The sequence below is a fragment of the Coturnix japonica genome, chromosome 14 (assembly GCF_054131305.1).
Source record: "Coturnix japonica strain WE chromosome 14, WE-NBRP24, whole genome shotgun sequence".
Lineage (NCBI taxonomy): Eukaryota > Metazoa > Chordata > Aves > Galliformes > Phasianidae > Coturnix > Coturnix japonica.
In genome coordinates this window covers 9,747,075-9,761,858 of record NC_140676.1, presented here as the reverse complement: position 1 = coordinate 9,761,858, position 14,784 = coordinate 9,747,075, and the positions used below count along the sequence as shown (strand labels likewise).

The following is a 14,784-nucleotide window of genomic DNA, read 5'->3' as shown; positions in this document are numbered from 1 at the left end:
AGTAGATACGCTGTTTGCAAAGCCTGCTCAGGCAGGTCACCAACCTGTGATACCAGGGTGGCTCCAGACTGGAGAGGATTACATTCTAATGAAATGGTTTATAACATATTTATTTATTTAAAGACCAAAGAATTGCCAAGTTGGGTGGAGGCTAATGGCAAAGACATGCAGACTAAAAAGGTTTAGAGAAGTCATACAAGGGGAAGAACAAACAATAGAAGAACACATGCCTGGGTAAACACCACAGTAATTGAAGCGCTGCAGCAGGAATCAATATCACGTCTGCAAACAAGAACAGAACAATAATTTTATACATATACACACACAAAAATTTATGTAGGTGCATAAACACACACACACTTGTCCAGTGTAGTTAGGTCAAGGGTTGCCTAAATCAGATAACTCTTCCCTTCCCCCCTCCCCAACCCTAGCCCACTTCTTACCCACAAATACAAAGCCTGAAAATGATTCCCTAAACACAAGCCACAAAATGAAGCAGCAGCCTAGCAATTCAGTATGTTCATTCTATACATTAATCTTCCATTTTTAAGATGAATTTTCACCCATCTCCCTCCTGAAGGCATATAAGAAACAGCTGAATACAGAAATCTGAACTGACTGAACATATCCGTTCCCCAGGTCCCAGGGCTGCCTTGACAGCCTTTTCTAAGACTCCCAACCTCTGGGCTGCATTACTGTGGATGTCACAATTTCCCTTTGGCTTACTGAAGGCCTTGTCCTTTCTGGCAGGGTCTTGAGAAAGGTCTTCTCCAACTACCATGGGCCACATTCTCCTTAATAATATATATAACGCTGGCAACCACATCAGTGGATCAATCTGCAGCCTCGGGGACACCCAGAGAAAAACCTCAGCACAAAGTTTCAGTTATAATGCAGAATACCAAAACTTAATACCGACATGTTCCTGCAGACAGAAGCAGCCCACACCTTGCTAGGGCAACAACCACACCATTTCACTCTCCTGTCTGATTCTACCAAATGAGGCACAAAGGCTCATTGCCAAACAAGACATTCAGATGTCCACAGATGCATACTCAGGTTCCAGCTGCTGCTCAACCAGCAGACCAGAAAAGCAAAGCACCACACAATAGAGACAATCTTCCAGCCAGGACTATGAGCTCTTGGCTCTTTTGTTGCTTGCCTGTGGGCAGTCTACAGATGGCAGTTTCAATCACTATCTACATTACTGAACTTAAATTTAGCATTTATTGGTATATCTAAACTACACACAGAGAGTGGGTAAACTAAATAATGTCCTTAACCAGTCAAGCGATCCTATTTATTTTCCATCTTCAGAATGGCCCGTTAATAAGCATGCTTCAGTTAGACCCTGCGATAAAGCAGGTTTTACAACACAGATAAGAAAAGGCTAAGGCATATGGCAATAGGGAAACTACCCACCTCCCTCACAAGCAGAGAGAAATTAAAGGGTTCTGAAGAGGAAAAAAAAAAAAAAATTGCACTTACAAATACAGTTTCATTGACATCAATACTTTCAAAACAAGAACATGTGATTTTATTGATTCTGCTACTCAGATTCATTATTCTATTTCTTCTCTTTTTTTTTTCCTTACAGAGTGAACAGAACCTCTTGTTCTCAAATGAGAAGGAAAAAAAAGCAAGTGTTCTCTTGACCCCCAGCAATAGATAGAAACAGATAGGTTTGTAAGAGTAAAATTATATTGAGTTTCAGCCTGGACATTTTAAGGACACTGTCAAGAAACAGCCCACCCCACCTCCTCTTTCGCAATAAATGAAATATATCTTTGAATAATTTGATTAAAACGGAGGACCATCACCACTGAAACAGCTATGACAGACTTGAAATATAATGCTCTAAACCATCGTCCTTTTCAGCAAATACTGTGCAGATGCTACATAAATGACACGTCCCTTATACCACTGTAAAAATGATAAGAGGCCCACAATGGAGGTATTCAAACAAACAATAACAAGAGATCACCTTCACCGAACACTAGGAGAGACTTTTCTTTTTTTGGAGTAGTTATTTATATGCAAGGAAATGAACTAAGAACTAACCCAATATGAAGTACTTATAAGATTTGAGATAATTACAACACTAAATAGCGCAAAGACATTCAGCATTTTCCTTTAGCTTCACTAATGTGGGGTGCTTCCCTTTTTCTTATTGATTTGCTTGTCCTTCTGATATAATAGAACCACACTAATTCACACTAACCTAACGACTGAGAGGCCAATCGCAAATTACCAGACCTTGCAAATTAGCAAGTAAGCAAACAAACACTATTAAAAAGCCCAGTCAAGTATATCACAGCACATCACTTACATTGTTCATTTGTTTGCAAAAGTAATTTAGTCCTCTAACACTCCACAGCTCCCCATAAGAAAAGTGAGCAGAACAAGCACAGAAGCCCCATCAATACTTGTTTCTTATTTTTCACACCCTTTTCCACTCAGCCTGTTTGAAGGACCAAGATCCCGGGGGTGCTCAGAAGGAAGTCACCATGGCACTGCTGCTCACACAGGCACAACAGCCGTATAAAAATTCATGCATATGTAAGAAGCCTCCCAGCCCACAGGCAGACATAAGATGCTCCATCCAACCAATAAACCAGTGTCTGCCATGAGCAATTCAGTTTCTGTAATGCTAAAGTCAACACAAAGGGGTTATAGGAAACCAGGTCAGCATAACCTACCTGTTGATTAATTCTCAGCACAACTGAGTGTTATGAGAGAAGGTCATTTTGCAGATCATCTGCAGTAGGACAAACAGAGCAGACTCACAGTGTCTGTGCCAAGTCTTCCACTGCTCTGACTGCAATATAACTGAAAATGAAACTATGAAAGACACTTGCATGCATGAAAGGTGCAACACAAACAGGGAGGGAGTTGCAAGAATATCACTTTTGCAAGGCTAGAGATGTTTTTACCATATGCATTTCACATGAAGTATTAAATTCAGGCAGTTTTGTTCTTATTACTCCTCCCTGATCTCCACTGGATTTTTAACACTAAATTTATATTTAGTGCTATAATTTCCTGCTTGGTGTGACACCAACACAGTCTGTGCCCCACCTTCAGCACCTGCAGCCTGGTAGGAGACCCAGACTTTGGCTGCATTAATGCACTGTCCTGCCACCCTAGTAAAAACAGGAAACCTCACAGCTGCTCTCCTGTAGGCAAGATCAAGTGGGTTTTCCTCTCTTTCAACAGCTACAATAGCCTTTTTAGCTATCTATTCTGCACACCTGGACCCTGGAGACCAGGCAGGTACAAATCAGCACAGCAGGCAGCAAAGGTGCTATGCACCAGGGACCTGTGAGCTCAGGGTGAGACCTGGCTCTTCAGAGCCACTTCCTGAGCTGCTGTGTTATCACACGGGGCTCTGCCTCAGCCCTGCCCTGCCGTTTTCAGCCAATTTGCTCCACAGCAAATTATTATTCTGCTCACAGTTTCTTTGTGAAAGGGCCACATTAACCTTTCTGCTTTTTCCACTTCCAGCACAAAGCTTGAAGAATCTCACAGTGCACACATTTCCTTTATACTTTTCTGTTCAGGGGTCCAGACCATGACTCCGGCTGGTTTGTACTTTCTTGGCCCCTCCCAGGCACGCAAGGAGCTTTCTCTTCCATGTTCCAGCTTAAGAAAAGGGAGCAAAATAACCAAAGCAATATCTCCTCCATTTATCTACCTTCCTCTTTTTCCCATTTTTTTTTTCCTCTTTTCCTTTAGCAGTGATGGTGGTTTTGCCTTACTGTACTCACAAAATGCATTTTCCCTCAATGTTACCCCCTCCTTGGATGTTGCCAGTCTCTAGGAAAAACAAACATTTCTCCCCTCTTAAGTCTTTACAGCACCCATACAACTCAGCATTGCCCAAATCCGAGTTCCTATCAGAACGGCCAATTCTTGATCTCAGTCAGCTTCCTCCTGTGTTTGGTTCATCATTTTAAGCTCCAAGTAGCTGCCACTAAGAGCGATGAGCCTCACATCTCCTGGTCCTACTTGATTCACACTGCAATCCTCTTCTAGCCCACTGCATTAGAAGCTAAATGTGCTTTACAATATATTTTTAGGAAAAAATGCCATATAAACAATTGTTTCCTATATCCTTTTTCCTCCTCTACAGTTACTCTCCACTGTATTTTGGAGCTTGTAGCATTAAAATTCAAATTAAAACATCAGAATAGTGACTCACAACACTTTCAGGAAAAACAACACCCGTAGCCTTCCACCCCATGCCCACAAAGCAAACAAATTCAGATCCCATAGGACCAGGACTGAGGTCCCCAAATTAGTACTAAGCATTGCCTCAAGTGATTGGAATGGGTGGGGGAAGATGTGCTAATCCCTCCATCAATTCAGTCCTCTAAAACTGCCTATTTTCCAAACTGATAGCACTGCCAGGATGCAGCCAGCTGATAAGGCACTGCAACTCCCAAGTAAGATTGCAACCAAGAAAGGATTTATTTGTTTTCTCCTTTGGGTTCTACTCTGAAGTAACTTTCGCGCTGAGCCAGCATTGCCTATTTGTAGCTGGAAGAGCTCTTCTCATTAGCCATGATAATCTCATTATCCATAAAGTTTGATCACCTTTTGCCTACTCTAAAATAGCTTATACCAAAGCAGGACTGAATGAATGCCAAATATAAAACATCAGTGACGCACTGGGTGAATAACTCCTAGTTCTGCCAAGCCCATCATTTTACTATCCTTCCTGAGACACCATGCAGCAGATCGCTACCGTTTATGTGCTTACAGACTTTTTATTTTAGTCTTAAAGTAGCCCTGAATATGCTTTAAAATCTCTTTTTTTTTTTTTCCTCAGAACTTGAAAAATAGCTGAAAAATGCAAAGGGCAAGTTCTGTACCTTCTAAGCACTTAGAGGGCTTTTGTAGTCCAAGTTATCATCCTTCAAAGGCATTGCAAGGTGAGGTACCCCCTCCCTCGGTGCCTAGCGATACATCTTTAAACAAGCTGCCACATGTTTCCTGTGACATCTCCTTCACAAATACATTCCTATATAGTTGTCACTATAACTCTGCACACTTCCAAGACAAAACAGCCCTACATGATTCTGTCAAAGGAAGCTTCTTGCTATGATCTTCCAGCAGCTGTTTGTTTCTTGTAGGTTGAAAATATTTGTCTCCTCTCTTCTGCTTTTTTTGTTGTTTTTTTTTTTTATTATTTGCTCTGCAACTCACTGTATTTTTAATATCACCAGCACTACCACAACATATCAACATTGAATCCAGCTTTCAGACTGAAAACATCTGATTTCTTTAGGTTATATTAGGGTCACCTCAAAAACAAAAGGCAAGAGATGCTCTTTTTGTGCACCTCTCCTTGGAGGTCATCACACACTGGGGAGCACACACAGAGCCAGACACCCCCAGGACACTTCCATTTGCTGCAGCCCCAGGCAGATGTAAACTTAGTTATAAAGCATTCCTTGAACTTTTAAACCCATAAGCTTCTAGACCTTCTCACTCCTCAGAAGCCCACCATGTGTCCAATAGATAAACACCGCTTTCTTCCTAAAATGCATGCAGATGATACCGGGCAGCAAAGGCACTGGTAAAGAAATAGCACTGAGCTACACCTCCTATATCACCACAGCCCTCTGAGCTACTGCTGTGCTTTTGTGTAGTTCTAAGGGGAAGCTGGAAGAGCTGGGAACTATTGCAACAGATTAAAACTTATCTATTTACAATTCACATTTACAGATCTTTCTTAAAAAGAAAGGAAAAAATAAATCCTAATAAAGACAAAGTAGAACTTCAACTCAGAAACTTATGGACTTGGGTAAAACAGCAAAAACATGCACTTCTGGAGAAAGGGTTAAAATTAGCATGGTTTATCATTTCAGCTTAATTGGGCCAGATTCTTGGCTGGCATAAACTAACACAGCCTCATCACTGACTCAAATTAGTCTGTGGAAACAGGCATAGCTTCAGCTATTCTTCTGCCAGAAGGGGCCCATTACATATATCCAAGTCCCTTTCCATGACATGCCGGAGGAAGATACCTATTAATTCCTTCATCAAGGCCAATAAAATGTATTTCTCATACTATCCTAGAACCTGGCTCACACATACAGGGTATGAAAATCTGGTAGAACAAATGGCTGACATACTTCCCCAGTTTACATGGGGCACCGCTCAGTGTTGAGCATCATAGTATGGAAGGCAAAAGAGGCAGTGATGGATCCCAGTCTGATCCTCTTTTATCTCTCATAGCATTTCCATGGTATTCACACACATTCTGCCCAGCAGCACTGTAACTGTTGTACAGTTGTCCAGGATGTATCTCAAGGGACATCTATGATGGATTTCCTTGTTCAGCCATTTGAGCAGAAATCCCAGGCTTTGCTACACAGCTGGATTTTCTCTGAGACCGACTGTTAGTATCCCTGTGGAAGAAGCTGGGCTACAAAGCGAAGCTCAGGATATACACCATCATTCCTCTCAGCACTACAGCAACAGGAGAAAAATTGGGGTGTAGAGGGCACAATTTCATTCAGCTCATACAGTAGATTGAGTCAGATTTTAGGAAGAGGGCTGGCTATTTTGGGAACAGACACCACGATGATAGCATAGTCTTGCCTGCACGTTGAAGTCTGACCTGTGGGTTTATCTTTGTAACAGTATATTCATCCAACATGATAACAATTCTGAAGTCAACCAGGGAAAGTTTGTTGTGTTTTGGGTTTTTTTTGTTTTTGTTTTTTAATATATATTGGATTCCTGATATCCTTGAGGAAATTATTTTGACCTTATATTGCTGAAAGTTCTCCCCAAGTAATACTGCCAGAGCTCCTTTGTGGCATATAAGTTTATTAAAAAAATGCCTGTTGCAGATTTTCTGATCAGAACCCAGTAATGCAAGTCAGAGGCTTCTGTTCAGCTGATTCAGTGATAGCTCTCTTCAGAAGGGAGAAATTACTTTTGTGTAAGAAGCAATACCCAGCTTGTTTCAAACCTCAGCCTCTGGCAAATCTGTCATAGCAGGAGACATTCCCTGTTTCTTTGACAGATTGGCCTGTGGCTGAAAGTTAATCTAACATGTCAGAAAAAGTATACAGTAGGTAAAGAAAAAAGCCAAAACTAACACTCTCAGCATTTTACATCAGGGCGCATTTGAAAGAATTGCTCATTTATAGATAGTAAAAATATTGCTCCTAGTCCTTAAATTAAAAGAAAGAGAAGCCATAAAGGTATGCCAGCAATGAAAAATAAGCTTTCAGATTCAGCGGACCAGAATCCGTAACCTACACCAGGGATTTAAAACTACTACTACCGGCTAAGAACTAAGACCACTCCTTTTTGCTATTGCACATCAATTTTCTTTCTCCTTATCTTTCAGAGTGCTAAATTAATAACTGGTTCCAGCCACCACAATGTATAAAAACATGATTTTGGGCTTCTCCAACAATAAAAAGAATTATGCTTGCCAATGCTATCAATATGCAATTTTGTTGGCATTGCTATATAATATATATATCACTCCACTCAGCAGCACAAATCTGCTTCAGACTCTGTACATCTCCATGCTGATAAGGTCCCTGAAGTTACATAAACCATCATTTTTAAAAGTACACAAACATGCAAACATACTGAAATTTTTGCTTTAAACTCTGTCCCAGATCTTAAATAAAGCCAACAGAATCGCTGCTGGCTAACACTAGCCTGGGAAAGCCAAAGTGAGCCAGAGCCACAGTCTCTATGGGAAATGTAGTTTTATCAAAAGTCTAAATATTTTGCAGGAATAATTCAATGACTAAGCTCCCTTGACAAGCATGGAAGCAAGAAATTTTTATACTACTTTGTTCCACTGATTTGATTTTCAGTTGTACCACGGCTGCAAGATTATATTTTCATTTTACTAATGTAAAATCATAAATACTCAATGTCTCAGAAATTACTTTCCTTTCAGTGAAAAACATCTTAGAACTGTGGGGAGGAGAGGGCTGGGGAGAAGTAGGGACCAATATAGAAAGAAAACACAGTTAGCAATGCGAGATTTTCCCCAGGGGGTTTTATTTCCAGTCAGCCACATGCAGACCATTAAAACAGGATGAAATTCTGCGTGCTTATTGCTATTCTAAACGTGTCAGGAAAATTTCATAAAAACTTCTCAAATTGCCAACTTTCCTGGGCAAAGTAACACTCCTGATTCATCTGTAAAGTGTTTATATCAAACTGCTACAACTGTGAGGAAGGAGTGTGATAATATTTAATCCCTGCACTGCTTCATAAACTGGAAAACATATAAAGAAAGAGGCAGCTCCCTGATCAGTCTGAAAGTTGTGCTAAGGCTCTGAATGCCCTGACTTAGTGCCACCTGAAGCATCATCTTCCACTTTTCAGGTCTTTTGCTCCGTATTCTGGTACCATGGTAGTTTCCTCTCTCCACTCACTGATGCTAGAATAAGGACAACTGATACAACCTTGTTTTTTGTTCCAGGTGCCATCTAACAGTTCGTCCCTGCACTGCCTGGCAGTGCTGCTAGAGCAACCCATCTCCACAGCTCTGCTCCCTGCTGGACACTCCTGCACTCACACTTTGTTGTAACTGATATGGAAAGAACGTTTTTCACAGCAAGATTTGTTTCTCAGCACAATTCTTTACACAGAAACAGGCTGGATGTGAAAGGAGGCAGCAGAGTTACATGAGGAGATGAAGCAGCCAAGACAACAAAAGGCAGTATTTAGAGGGAAAGGCAGCACCTCGAGCCCCTTTCCTGCTTTTTCCTCTCACATACCTCCTGACTTGGAGGAACTCCCAGTCCCTCTGACACTAGGTCAGCATCACTGCCTGCTCCACTGTCTCTCCTGGCATCTTAGTCCTAGGTGAAATAGAAAGTGGAAAGTGAAGAAAGTGAGCTATTCTAAAGCAAGCGTGACAGCAGAGTACTGGCTCACACAAGCTGGAAAGCTACACCAGACACTGCCTGCCAGAGTGGGGGATCAGGCCAAGACAGATGAGGAGCAACACTCCTGATAAATGTGTAACGTTTCTAATACAACCAGCCCTCACAACTGTACTACCACCTGCTCCCAGCATCTCTGCAGCTGTGCATCAGCTGGGCACCCCTCCTGCAGTTATAAGTCTCAACTAAGGATGATCCTGGTGGCAATGAAAGGCAAAGAAAGCTGAAAATGTTCAAGAACCACAGTCACATTAGTTTATACCATGACTAAATAAATCTCAAATTAAACACTTTGCAAACTCTGCGTAAGCACATCTTTCATGTCTCAGAGGATGATTTCATGAATGGCTGAAAGTACCTTGAAAACAAAGCACTAAGCATCGCTCTTTTTATAGCATATGTTTTGAAAAATAGACCAGGCTCATATTAATCTAGTAAATGGCAGCTTTCCAGCCTGATAGCTTCATAATGGGCATCTTGGCCTTTCAAGAGTCTTTTTTTAATCCCTCAGAAAGCATATATTTGCAATTGCATGTGAACTATCGTCCTCAGGTAGGAGGTTCCACATTGTATTTTGCTTCTAGCAAGCTTCTTCGCATGATGAATGAACCAATCTTCATATTTCCCATTCTGATTTTTCATAAGTATTTGTGACAGCAAGCATGAAGAACTGCATCTGATTTTGCATGCATTTTACTCTCCCAAAGTAGTAGGGGATGCTACAATATACTAAGGGCGGGGGGCGGGGGGGGGAAGAAGTTTCCTCTTCAGTTAACAAGAAAGAAATCCCAGCATTGTTAACAGTTACCCATCAGTGCAGCTTCCATAAAACAGTCATAATTAAGTCCCACTTGCAGACCATGTGAAATAACTTCCACAAGTTAAACTGAAGCTACAAGAGACAAAACTTCAGTCCCCTTAATCATATAAAAAAAATCCAGCTTCCTCTGCTGTGTACTGATAGGTGATTTTAATGAGTCTGTATTGTAGGGTTTGGGGATTCCTCAAGCTTTGTTTCGCACGATTGCTCAAAATAATACTAAATACTTTAGTCAAACTCCAGGCGTGACAATCAAAAACTTGGACAGCATCATCAGCAAGTAACACCATCATATCATCAGCTAATCAGCACTGTCAGACTGCAGCATCAACAAGTAAATGCACAGGTGTTCACAGGGAGAGGACCAGACACTACACACAAGGCTGAAGGCTTTGCTGATCTTCCTGTGTGTTTCTCACTGCGATACACCATGGTAACACAGGTAGAAGTCACAGTGGAATAAGAATGAAAGCTGGATAAAGAAGAGAGGTTTGATCTTATGAAAGATCCTGGTTCTGGGCTTTGAAACTTTTGGCCTTCTGACAAAACTGAATGGAAATTTATGGAACTGTTTCCCATAAAATTATTACAACTCAATCTAAATGTCTGCTTTCACTTCAGTTCTATGCTGTGCATGAGACACATACACAAAAAAAGGGGGGCCCTTTAAAATGAAAAGCTGCTTCCAATTTAAAAAGCATACATAAAGAAAGGAACTCTCAGTCTCTAGAAGGTGACATGGGAATGACGTTACCAGATTCTAATTTTCTTCTAAAACAATATCCCAAAGTTCCTAATCAATCCAATTTGGCAAGACATTTTGGTTCATATAGATCACTTACCCCAGGAAAATGTGCTTCTGTCAAAGTCTCAGAGCCACGCAAGCTACCTAACCCCAAATGAGCAAAAGGGAACTAAACCAAGGCCTCTCATGTAGCTGCTCGGTGCCACCGTAACCCTCAGCTACTCAGTCCATTTGCCCCACATGTAAATTCCAACCACCAAAACACAAGCTATGGGAACACACTGGATGGGGAGCCACACAGTGCTCATGGATGCTGTAACACTGGGTTGACTCTCAAGGGAATATCCAAGTGAATACAGTCCCAAAACACAACATTTTTAGGTTGTGATCTTCGACATGAGGATGGACTACAGCTTCCGACGTTTTAGGAACAAGCTGTTCTATTCTTCAGACATACAAAGAGCACAGTCTAGTTAATGTTCCCCACTTCCCCATGTGAGGCATGGGGTTACCAAACTTGCCCTTCCCACCGGTCCATGTCATTTGGGTTAGAAATACCAGCTCTATAAACTGCTTCCATCTGAACAAGCAAGTCAGATTGGCATCAACAGATGAAAAAATGCTTCCCCTTAGGATACTGTTCCCAAATGCTCACATCATAAACCTTTATAAGAAAAAGACTCCTTCTTGGAATTAAACAAGCCCAGCTCTTTGTCCCCTGTGAGCTGGCATTTGCAGCAAGACCAGAGGAGTTCATATGAGGAGCTCTTTGATTACAGGAGAACAGTTATAGTGCTGTCAGAACAGCACATGTGATTTCACATGTGCCTAAGGAAGAAGGGAATAACAGAAGTGAAGGGAAGATGACTGCAATAGCAGAAGGATCTTGTTACTAGCTTGAATGCACAGAAGGTGTCACAGCACAGATTGCCCTCTGTATCAGCGCTTCTTGATTTTGCTTTCTAACATCACAGGCTAAATCAATTTCCTCCTTCTGGACTGAGCTGGAAAAAAACCTTAAGTAAAATGTCTCTGTCATAAAGGATATTATTCCCCTGCAGTGCCAGATGGGTCCAAAGACATGCAATTTATCCAATATCATGAGGTGAATATGAGGTTACCAAAACCATTTTCTCACAACTCTCAAGTCTGTTTTACTTTTGCTTTCCTAGGCTAAGGCTTGCGATTTCAGGTTTTTCCCCATATTACAAGAACTAGAACACTGCACAAGTACACAGTACAGGAAGAAAGAATGACACCTGCAAGAGAATATTAACCTGAATTAGCTTTTGAAACAGAATCGTTAAAGAAAGCCCGTCTGCAAGCAGTCTCAGACCTGATTTATTTGTGAAAGGAACTCAAACACATCACAACCACTTTAATTCTGAACAAGTGATTAACTAGATTGAGTTTAAGACTAGCAGCAGACAAACAAGTGAAATGACATCCAGGGGAAGTGAGCAAAGCTTGCCTGCACGCAGGGAGGGAGACTGTTCAGGACATGGTGTGGATCCACAATGCTCTGCAGAGCCTGCCCAGGGGAACCTGCCAGCTCCAGGGCACAGTCCCAAGTACCCAGAAAACAGAGGAGATGCTGCCTCCTAAATGTCCAAGACTCTGGTAGCCAGCAACTTCAGCTGAGACTGGGAGGATGCATAACTTCAGCCAGGTGTGGGAATAAAAGACAATAATAAAATCAGACTGTTTAAGAGAGCCAGCATTAGAGATTTGTGACCCAGACTTCAGGGCACATGAGCTGGAAATTACAGACCACTAATTAAATGCAGGTCCACATGTTCTAGCCTTCCCCACCACTCCAGTCACAAATGAATATACAGTTCACACACACTAACATCAGAAAGGGGAAGGACAGCAGAAAGGAGACAGCCAGGAACAAGCGATCCCAGCTAAAGAACCGCTTCTGCCTACAAATCTGTTCCAAGTTCTCCTGGGAAGCTAGCCAGATTAATTACCCTGGTAGACCACACACAGCCCATGGGTAAGCAGCCCTTGCTTTGAGTAACTGACTTGAATTATGAAACATTCTGGAAAGCATTGTCAAAGGTGCCAATCTTGAACAAATAACACTGCACAACCCCACCTTCATCCAGCTGCTGCAGTTTGAGTCGCGCTATTTTAGGATTCAGCCTATTGCACCATGTTAGGAGACTTCTATTGAAGGGGGAGGACTGACAGTAGCAGGAAAGTCACTAAACTAAGTAGATCCTGGCCTGTTTGCTGGGGAACTTCCAGAACACAGACTCTTTTAATCACAGACACACATACACATTTCCCACCATCCTTCAAACCTCCCTGCCAGATCCCCCTTTGAATGAATGAGCAAGGTATTGAAACCAGCAGGAATCCTGCTTTCTCAAGGCCTGTGAACACAATTCTTACAAATCTCAAACCCTGCTGGGTAAGAGAAGCCAAGGGACCACACAGTACACACAGGATGGGGACTGAGATTATTGCTAACTCAGACTGTTGCAGAGCCAGGATTTCATCAGTTCCACATTTCAGTAAGCATCTTTTAAATACCATGAAAAAAAGGAGTAGAATGTGACTGCAATAAAGTCATGCTTTCTTTGGGTATCCAGAGCACTAGATGACCTTGCAAGTGCCAGAAACAGTGCCAGAAGGTATTGCTAGAGTCTCTCAGGTACCTTTGTGTGGTAGAGATGCTGTTTCTCTACAGCTGTACAGCCTCCAGGCATCATCTGCCTGATTTGGTGTGGGTGCTTTGAGGTATACCTAACTTCCAGCCCTCTGTCTTGACAATACAGCCCACAGAACACCACACACACCATGCCTATATCATGGTGATGTGAGTTAGCTTGATCAAAAAGCAGATTTGCTCTAAGGTGCAGGACAGTGAAGCAGAGAGGTTGTGTTCCCAGAATAAGCTCTACTGTGGAAAGGCAGCCTCTAACAAGCAGGACAGTAGCAAACCACTGAAGGTCAAAGAAATGATGGACTGTTGCAGCTGTTTGTTCAGCAGAAGTCAGAGCTACAAGCCTTGTGCAAGTGCAACAATAGGACTGAAGACTCAGAAGTGGGCAATGCAGGCCACAGCAGAAGAATAAACCCAGGTTCTCTGAGGAGCAGGGTTAAACAAATCTGCTGTTAGAAGGATTAGACATCTTCCATGGCTGCCTTCTTAGACATGGAGGAGGTTTGCTGCGGGGGACGTCTGGACCACTTCCCATCTTTATTTTCCACACCCTTCTGGAAAGTTTTTCCCCTGTCTATCTGAATTCATCTCCACAGAGCAGCTGACAGCCTGGCATAAGCCTGATATACTTAGCTTCACTATCACCAATTACATAACACCTCAGCAACTGATACACACCAGTCAGATCCACCAAGACGTTATCTCAGCAAGCAACTGTTCACAGCACAACAATTAGTAAAACTGAAATCAGTGCTTCTAATACTTTTCATGTTGCTGGTAAAATTGCAGGCAACATTACTGTGTAGTCTACCGTGTTATAAACTGAGCAAAGCCCACTGCCAGGAAGGCATCCTGCAGCAAATCCATCCATCAAATAAAAGCTATTTTCTTTATATATGTACACTATATATTCTTACATAAAGGTAAATCTCTCTCTCTGATGCAGGACAGTTTAAAACTATTAAGGTCAGAAGCAGAAACATGCAGGAAATCTTAATAGAAATTTTACCTTAGGGTGGTTAAGAAACACCCAAAACACAGACCTGGTAGTGCAACATACAGCTCCAGAGTTCTTCACAGAGCTCCGCATGAACACAGCCATCAACATCAGTCTTTCCATCCAGTCCTGAATTACTTTCTTCCACCAAACATTATTCTAGTAGAACATTAGAGATTATTTGCAAAAAAAAAAAAAAAAATAAAAAAAATGATGTTTATGAAACATTGCAGATCCAGATGGCATTTCCAAACAGCAGAATACTGTCAGTGTTTCTAAGTAAATTACCACGTATTTATAGCACTCAGTATTGTAGCATTTCAGAGGCACAATTTCAAGCATGTAAGTGAAAATGGACCAGCATTTATACTGCTAATTACTATGCTCCACATCAAGCATGCACAGGTTCTCCAGTTAAAAATAATAATAATAATAATAGCAACAACAATGATGTTGTAACAGAATGAGACCTTCCCAGATATACACAGGTACCCTTCAAAACTGTGGACTACTGACACTTTGCCCTTTAGTTCAACTTCACTAATGAACTTGTCCAGATGTTAAATACAAATATTTAGGTAACACGCACACTATGCAGACAACAGAAACCGA

General features: G+C 41.7%; 1 long non-coding RNA gene across 2 annotated transcripts in view; it reads right to left on the bottom strand.

The window, feature by feature from the left end:
- The window catches only part of LOC146758459 (uncharacterized), a 119,230-nt gene that overhangs the window by 90,042 nt on the left and 14,404 nt on the right, over positions 1-14,784 (bottom strand). Inside the window, exon 3 of one of the 2 annotated variants that reach the window (XR_014934381.1) lies at positions 14,233-14,331. The exons of the other annotated variant lie outside the window; for it this stretch is intronic. This is a non-coding gene — a long non-coding RNA (uncharacterized LOC146758459). Of the gene's footprint in view, positions 1-14,232; positions 14,332-14,784 lie in introns of those variants that run through there. 2 annotated transcript variants of the gene reach the window in all.